Source organism: Neoarius graeffei, chromosome 28 (genome assembly GCF_027579695.1).
Source record: "Neoarius graeffei isolate fNeoGra1 chromosome 28, fNeoGra1.pri, whole genome shotgun sequence".
Taxonomy (NCBI): Eukaryota; Metazoa; Chordata; class Actinopteri; order Siluriformes; family Ariidae; genus Neoarius; species Neoarius graeffei.
This window is the reverse complement of record NC_083596.1, coordinates 38,777,302-38,786,474: the sequence shown is the minus strand read 5'-3', so window position 1 is coordinate 38,786,474 and position 9,173 is coordinate 38,777,302.

Below are 9,173 nucleotides of genomic sequence, written 5' to 3'. Positions count from 1 at the left end.
TTTTAAAATCACCCAATGCATCCAATGTTATTGTAAGACTTTGAGCGGGTGGGTGGAGCACAGAAGTACAGCAGGCCAGAACTGAGTCGTCAAAACTCTTTATTGTGTTACTTTTCAGTCTAACACACACACACTCCCAGTCACCCAGACACACACGCACATTAGTCGTCTGGTTCGGGAGAGAGCTCCCTTCCTCCTCTCTCTCCCACCTTATATAGGGCGCAGTCACTGGGGAAGACACACAAACACAGGTTAATTGACCTCAGGTGTAGTGATTCTGCCACTTACCTTCCCTGACTCCACCCTCTGGTCACAGACCGATGCTTGACCACACCCCCGCTGCCACAGTTATGTACAAACTCAACCAGCCCTAACACAGTAGACTCTCACCCATGTTTCATGCATCATGTCTGAAATCTGCTATTCCAAGTCCTCTAGCCACCCGTGTGCCCTCCACTACACCTCCTGCACCACTTACCCTTGATGATCAACCAGCTTACCTCGTCCACGACATTCTCAACGCTCACCACAAGGAAGGTAAATTGAAATATCTGGTTGAGCGGAGAGGGCGGCACGGTGGTGTAGTGGTTAACACTGTCGCCTCACAGCAAGAAGGTTCTGGGTTTGAGCCCAGCGGCCGACAAGGGCCTTTCTGTATGGAGCTTGCATGTTCTCCCTGTGTCTGCATGGGTTTCCTCCGGGTGCTCTGGTTTCCCTCACAGTCCAAAGGCATGAAGGTTAGGCTAATTGGTGGCTCTAAATTGACTGTAGGTGTGAATATGAGTGTGAATGGTTGTTGGTCTCTATGTGTCAGCCCTGTGATGATCTGGCGACTTGTCCAGGGTGTACCCTGCCTCTCGCCCATAGTCAGCTGGTATAGGCTCCAGCTTGCTTGCGACGCTGCACAGGATAAGCGGCTACAGATAATGGATGGATGGGTTGTGGGAGGGCTATGACTCCAAGGAATGTTGCTGGGTCCCTGCTCGGGACATCTTGGACCCACTCCTATGCTAAGAGTTCTATGCCAATCATCTCGATAAACCAGACCCTTGCCCCCGGGGTCACCCAAGAAAATGTATCGCTCCCAGAGTGCACTCTTCAGGGGGTTTCTGTCACTTCTGCACCTGCTTGCACTCAAGAGTCCATGTCCCAGCATTCAGTGGCTTTCAAACATGGCTGTCATGGACTATAGCACCCATCCTACACTTCATTGCTCACAGTCTCCTGAGAACTGATTGTACTCACCTGGACTCTATCACCACAGCACACCATATAAGCACTCTCACAGCACAAAGACTTTGTGATGTAAACACTCAGTTCCGTGTGTCTGACTTTATCACGCCTTTTGATTAGTACTTTGCTTTTCTGGTTTGGCTTTGTTTTGTACTTTGGACTTCGCCTCTGGTATCCTGTTTGCACCTTGCCTGACCATTGCCTGTTTTTTTTTTTTAAATTCTGCTTTCTACCTTAAGATTTGTATTTCAACAAAAACTATTTCCCACAAGGTCTATTTCCACTTTTCTGTCACAGTAACCACTTTACAAACAATAAACAGCCACATTTTTATGCCTCCGCCACCTTAAGGTGCAGGAGGCATTATGTTTTCGGGTTGTCTGTCTGTCCATGCGTGCGTCCGTGCATGCATCCACGCGTGTCCGTGCGTGCGTCCATCCCGAAACCTTGTGAACACGATATCTCAAAGGCTAATGAAAGGAATTTCACCAAACTTTCACCATTTGTGCGCTTTGGGACGAACATGAACTGATTAGATTTTGAGGTTAAAAGGTCTAAGGTCAAGGTCACTGTGAGGTCAAATGTCTGTCCGAAAAACTTGTGAACACAATATCTCCAAGGCAAATGAAAGGAATTTCACCAAACTTTCACCATTTGTGCATCTGGGGACAATTATGAACTGATTAGATTTTGAGGTTAAAAGGTCACAGGTCAAGATTACTGTGAGGTCAAATATCCATACCCAAACTTTGTGAACACCATATCTCAAAGACTAATGAAAGGAATTTCACCAAACTTTCACCATTTGTGCATTTGGGGACAAAGATAAACTGATTAGATTTTGAGATCAAAAGGTCTAAGGTCAAGGTCACTGTGAGGTCAAATGTCTGTCCGAAAACCTTGTGAACACAATATCTCCAAGGCAAATGAAAGGAATTTCACCAAACTTTCACCATTTGAGCACTTTGGGACAAACATGAACTGATTAGATTTTGAGGTTAAAAGGTCACAGGTCAAGATTACTGTGAGGTCAAATGTCCATCCCCAAATCACAACTTAGGTGGGGTTTACATTAGACCGTATCAGCGGATCATCAGATTAACGTTTTTAAAATGATTAGTGTGCACACAGCAACGCCAATACACGATTCGCGTGCACACAGCAACACCAATACACGGATACGCTCGGCTCCACAGGCATCCTGCGCTCCAAATCACTCCGCACTGAACAGCGAGTGCCCTCTGGAGGGTGCGCACTCCGGCCCTGCGCAGCTCACAGAGCGTGCGAGTGGAGCGCACGAGCTGTGATTCGGGACTGAGCCGCTGTGTGTGTGATCTCAGTGCATGTCGGGCATGCGCGTCACTTACCACTTGCAAGTGGAAGGATGGCAAGCCTAAAGACAATCATAACTACACAATGGGCAGTATTTGCATCAGTATTTGCAGTATTTTCATACTTTTATACTCTTTAATGAAAGGTGATACAAGGCGGAAGTCCGCGCCGTTTTTCAGCAGTCGCGTCACATGACCAACGCCAGTGAATCAGGAAGGTGGATGTCACAGTGACGTTGTCCAATGACGACGCCAGCTAGAGCTCAGCACAGCGTATCCGCGTATTCTCAATGTTTACACAGCACCGGAGCTGACACGATCTGGATTGAATACGTGGACCCTGGCGGATTCCTGTTTCCCGGCGTTTCCAGGCGTTTTAATGTAAACGGACAGTGCATCCGCGAAGAAAACGAGACAGACACGGTCTAATGTAAACTTGGCCTTAATAAGGTGTGTAGTCTACCAGGCGGAGGCATCCCCATCGACGCCGTTGGCGTCAAGTTCTATCTAGTTGTAATTTTATCAAATTGTTGCCTCGTCAACCTGCAGTGCGTGGACTTCTACATAGACTCTATGTTTACATTAGACCGTATCAGCAGATCATCAGATTAACGTTTTTAAAACGATTAGTGTGCACACAGCAACACCAATACACGATTTGCGTGCACACAGCAATACCAATACACGGATACGCTCGGCTCCGCAGGCATCCTGCGCTCCAAATCACTCTGCCCTGAACAGCGAGTGCCCTCTGGAGGGTGCGCACTCCGGCCCTGCGCAGCTCACAGAGCACGCGAGTGAAGTGAACAAGCTGTGATTCGGGACTGAGCCGCTGTGTGTGTGATCCCAGCGCATATCACTTACCACTTGCAAGTGGAAGGATGGCAAGCCTAAAGACAATCATAACTACACAATGGGCAGTATTTGCATCAGTATTTGCAGTATTTTCATACTTTTATACTCTTTAATGAAAGGTGATACAATGCGGAAGTCCGCGCCGTTTTTCAGCAGTCGCGTCACATGACCAACGCCAGCGAATCAGGAAGGTGGATGTCACAGTGACGTTGTCCAATGAGACGCCAGCTAGAGCTCAGCAGAGCGTATCCGCGTATTCTGAATGTTTACACAGCACCGGAGCTGACACGATCTGGATTGAATACGTGGACGCTGGCGGATTCCCGTTTCCTGGCGTTTCCAGGCGGTTTAATGTAAACGGACAGTGCATCCGCGAAGAAAACGAGACAGATATGGTCTAATGTAAACGTAGCCTAAAGGTGCCCTTTGTAATGCTCTCAGGTCGCCGACCCCCCCCCCACAGGGGACTTTTAGGACTGTTAGTAAACACACATCTAAAGCTCTGCGAGTTTTTGTGCTTGAAACACCATTAGAAACCTTGATATATAAACAAACTTTATCTTTAGCACTTTGTAAAGAGAATAAAAACAAATCTTACGAATTTCAGTACTTCAGCCAGCAGCAGCTTCTTAACGACACACCCATCAGCTATTCACATGTTAAGCGCATGGAACATCAGTGTCGTCATTCGCTCATTGTGTAGCAAGGGGAGGTGAGAACACGCCCCATTTCACTGGTATAAACAAGTGCACATGTTCACTTGTTTCCATACCAACTGAGAAACTTTGAGGAAGTGCCTGATCAAGACAGTCTGTTCCATGCCCCAAACCCGTGGTAGAGTACAAGAAGTTCATGGGTGGTGTGGACTTGTCTGACCAGTTGATCCAGTACTACACAGCACAAAACTGTGAAGTGGTACAAGAAGCTTTTTCTTCACTTCCTGCACATTGCTGCAACAAATGCCTTCATCCTCCACAAAGAACTCATGCAAAACATGCAGAAGGAAAGCCTGAGCCTCAGGGATTTCATGGAGGAGCTCACTGCACAGCTGTGTGGTATGCCACTGGGTTTTGAGGCCCCAAAGGCTCCTCTGAAGAACGTTGGCAAGGCTCACAAGCCAGTTTGTGGGATTGGGCTGAACACAAATGGGAATAGGGCCGGTGATGGTCGCAGAGCCTGTGTGTACTGCAGGTTGCAGGGAAGGAAAACAAAAACCCTGTGGAAGTGCAAAACGTGTTATGTTTTCCTTTGCCTTCAACCTGACAGGAACTGTTATGATGCTTGGCATCCAGATGAGGACTGCGATGAGGACTGACAGCAGAGAGCCACAATCCAGGGATAATCATTAGCTATTGACAATTTTATTGAGTATCTTACAGTTGAAGAGGGCATATTTATTATAAGATTTAGAAGAAGCCAGTATATTTAATCTGTGACTGTGATAGCTTTGGCTTTTAGGGCTTCTTTTCTTTGCAGTAACTTTCCAAGCAGAGAGGTTCAGGTTTTCTGAATCCTGTTCTTACTTTTATGTAGCCAACACCTATGTTTACAAGGTTCAGACTTCAAAAGTCTTGTGCAGATATATTTATAGTGTGTTTTTTTACAAGGTATGAAGTCTCTGAAAATAGTTTTTTGTAAGGTTGTGTTTGCACTTAATTTAAATAAAAACAAATTTCATTACATTCACTTTACTCTCATATTGTTATTGCTGAGGGTGTCCAGAATATAACCACGTGTGTCACTTTTGCATGGATGTTTTTAGTTAGATGAAATACTTAAAAATGTCAAAGTTTATCAGACTGCCACAGACTGTCTGACAGGCCCAGGACCTCAGAGTGTTAAAGGTATTTCTATTCTCAGGATAATTATATATTGTCAAAGATATCTTAGAAAGACTATCATTTACAACATTGTCATGCAACTGATGTTGGTAATTTCTTTATTTTAGTCTTTTCTTTCTGTTTTTCTGGCCCAGAATTTAGCTCCACCCCAGCCAGAGCTGAGCTGCTCTGTTGTTTTTCCTTAAAAATTAACTTATGAGGTAAATACAGTGGTGCTTGAAAGTTTGTGAACCTTTCAGAATTTTCTATATTTCTGCATAAATATGACATAAAACATCAGATTTTCACGCAAGTCCTAAAAGTAGATAAAGAGAACCCAGTTAAACAAATGAGACAAAAATATTATACTTGGTCATTTATTTATTGAGGAAAATAATCCAATATTACATATCTGTGAGTGGCAAAAGTATGTGAACCTCTAGGATTAGCAGTTAATTTGAAGGTGAAATTAGAGTCAGGTGTTTTCAATCAATGGGATGACAATCAGGTGTGAGTGGGCACCCTGTTTTATTTAAAGAACAGGGATCTATCAAAGTCTGATCTTCACAACACATGTTTGTGGAAGTGGATCATGGCACGAACAAAGGAGATTTCTGAGGACCTCAGAAAAAGCGTTGTTGACGCTCATCAGGCTGGAAAAGGTTACAAAACCATCTCTAAAGAGTTTGGGCTCCACCAATCCACAGTCAGACAGATTGTATACAAATGGAAGAAATTCAAGACCATTGTTACCCTCCCCAGGAGTGGTCGACCAACAAAGATCACTCCAAGAGCAAGGCGTGTAATAGTCGGCGAGGTCACAAAGGACACCAGGGTAACTTCTAAGCAACTGGAAGGCCTCTCTCACATTGGCTAATGTTAATGTTCATGAGTCCGCCATCAGGAGAACACCGAACAACAATGGTGTGCATGGCAGGGTTGCAAGGAGAAAGCCACTGCTGTCCAAAAAGAACATTGCTGCTCGTCTGCAGTTTGCTAAAGACCACGTGGACAAGCCAGAAGGCTATTGGAAAAATCTTTTGTGGACGGACGAGATCAAAATAGAACTTTTTGGTTTAAATGAGAAGCGTTATGTTTGGAGAAAGGAAAACTGCATTCCAGCATAAGAACCTTATCCCATCTGTGAAACATGGTGGTGGTAGTATCATGGTTTGGGCCTGTTTTGCTGCATCTGGGCCAGGACGGCTTGCCATCATTGATGGAACGATGAATTCTGAATTATACCAGCGAATTCTAAAGGAAAATGTCAGCACGTCTGTCCATGAACTGAATCTCAAGAGAAGGTGGCTCATGCAGCAAGACAACGACCCTAAGCACACAAGTCGTTCTACCAAAGAATGGTTAAAGAAGAATAAAGTTAATATTTTGGAATGGCCAAGTCAAAGTCCTGACCTTAATCCAATCGAAATGTTGTGGACGGACCTGAAGCGAGCAGTTCATGTGAGGAAACCCACCAACATCCCAGAGTTGAAGCTGTTCTGTACGGAGGAACGGGCTAAAATTCCTCCAAGCCGGTGTGCAGGACTGATCAACAGTTACCGCAAACGTTTAGTTGCAGTTATTGCTGCACAAGGGGGTCACACCAGATACTGAAAGCAAAGGTTCACATACTTTTGCCACTCACAGATATGTAATATTGAATCATGTTCCTCAATAAATAAATGACCAAGTATAATATTTTTGTCTCATTTGTTTAACTGGGCTCTCTTTATCTACTTTTAGGACTTGTGTGAAAATCTGATGATGTTTTAGGTCATATTTGTGCAAAAATATAGAAAATTCTAAAGGGTTCACAAATTTTCAAGCACCACTGAATAGTTAAATAGAGGGCTTGAAAGCTCAATATTTTCATTGTAATTGAGATTTATGTCAAAGGAAGTAAAAGGCTGTAAAAATGGCCAATTGCTCCATTAATGGCATTCAACCACCGCAAGTGTGTGACAGAGATTTCCTTTAAGATCTAGTTCTGCTTTTTGTGATTTTATTTAAATTGTTTGCTGTCCTATGAACTATGAGTGGACATTTATATTAAAGGTGCCCTTTGTTATGTTTAAAGAAATGTTTTGACTTGTAATAATCATATAATGTTAAAGGTACCTTAGAAAAAAAAACCATCATGTGCAATATCGCTAGGCAAGTGATCTTTGCTAGTTTCTATATTTTTAGCTTTTCATTTAGATTTTTCTGGTCCAGAAATTAGCTCCATCCCCAGATTTTGCATGAAAAGACAGCTCACTGGGTAAATATAGTTTCAATGGAAGGTAGGTTGTTTGGGCCAGTCATGTCACAGGCAGTAGAGGTCTGTTAAAATGACAAATTGCTACTTTAATTGTATTTTTACACCTTCAACATAATTGCCTGTTAACAAGTGAAACCTTCTACCATCTCATTCATTATCTCTAGCCGCTTTATCCTTCTACAGGGTCGCAGGCAAGCTGGAGCCTATCCCAGCTGACTACGGGCGAAAGGCGGGGTACACCCTGGACAAGTCGCCAGGTCATCACAGGGCTGACACAAAGACACAGACAACCATTCACACTCACATTCACACCTACGGTCAATTTAGAGTCACCAGTTAACCTAACCTGCATGTCTTTGGACTGTGGGGGAAACCGGAGCACCCGGAGGAAACCCACGCGGACACGGGGAGAACATGCAAACTCCACACAGAAAGGCCCTCGCCGGCCACGGGACTCGAACCCGGACCTTCTTGCTGTGAGGCGACAGCGCTAACCACTACACCACCGTAACCTTCTACCAAAAAAACCCAAAAAACCAAAAAACGACAGTGATTATATCAGGCTTATTGATGAACCTGACACTGTAATCAAAAACACCTTTAAAGCAAGGTTCTTTCCATTCTGGGATTGCATCCAGAAAGGCTTCTAATCCAGCCATGTGCCATTTATCTTTACTGCTGTAAATTATATTGTATGGAATATATTATTCAATAAGTAATACAGGTACTCAAACCTGGAGCTTACTGGAAAACCTGTTCTTGGGATAGCTTTTAAGTCCTGAGCACTGATGTGTATCAAATACAAGATGATCTAATCAGGTCTTTGGTTTCTCTCCTCCATGTCTGCAAAGCCATGAGATTCTGTCATGCTGGTGAATTAATGTACCTTGAGCATTCTTAGCTAGTTTGCAAATGATTGCTTTATTTCTTTTCTAATAATACAGTTTCTGTTTCACTTATGAGTAGATGTTGCATCTAATGCATTGATGTAATAAGTACATCTCATTATGTGTTAATGGACCAGAATGTTAAAGTAAGACGTGTGCTAATACTATCTAATGCGCACTCAAATCTATCCGAACTCCAACTCCATTTTCCTGCTTGATTTTGTCTTAGCGTATTCTTCTTATCGTCGTTACGTGCTAAGCTCAAAATGTCAAACGATCCTGAAATCTGCTGAAATATAGACTCTCTGAAGCAGTATGCCCCAATGCCCCCATGCCCCTAAACTTCACCCTCCCTCCTTTCACTGCAATGCTGGTCTGGGACTATCAGTATACATGTCTCTCGTCTTCGGTTACTTCATAGCCATGGAGCCTGTCCATTATTCTACTCCACTGACACTGCAATACCCATATCACATTTGTCCTCTTAGGCTAATGCTATTGAGTGAAATCTGAATGAGAGTTGAATTGCTTTTGGCCAGTGAGTAATAGTGAATAAAGGCACTTATGAAACACCTTATAATGGTCTTATATGCTGGTCATGTTTGTCTCAGCTTTTAGCATGCTCAAGACTATGAGGTTATTGCACTGTCTGTATTATCATCTGTACAAATAATCATCATAATTATTCCTATTCAAACTAGTGCTGAAGGCTTGATTCCTATTAAGAAGATGACGCCATCATCCTTAGAGGATTTTTGGATAGTTACTGGCTTGTTTAGCTTTTGTA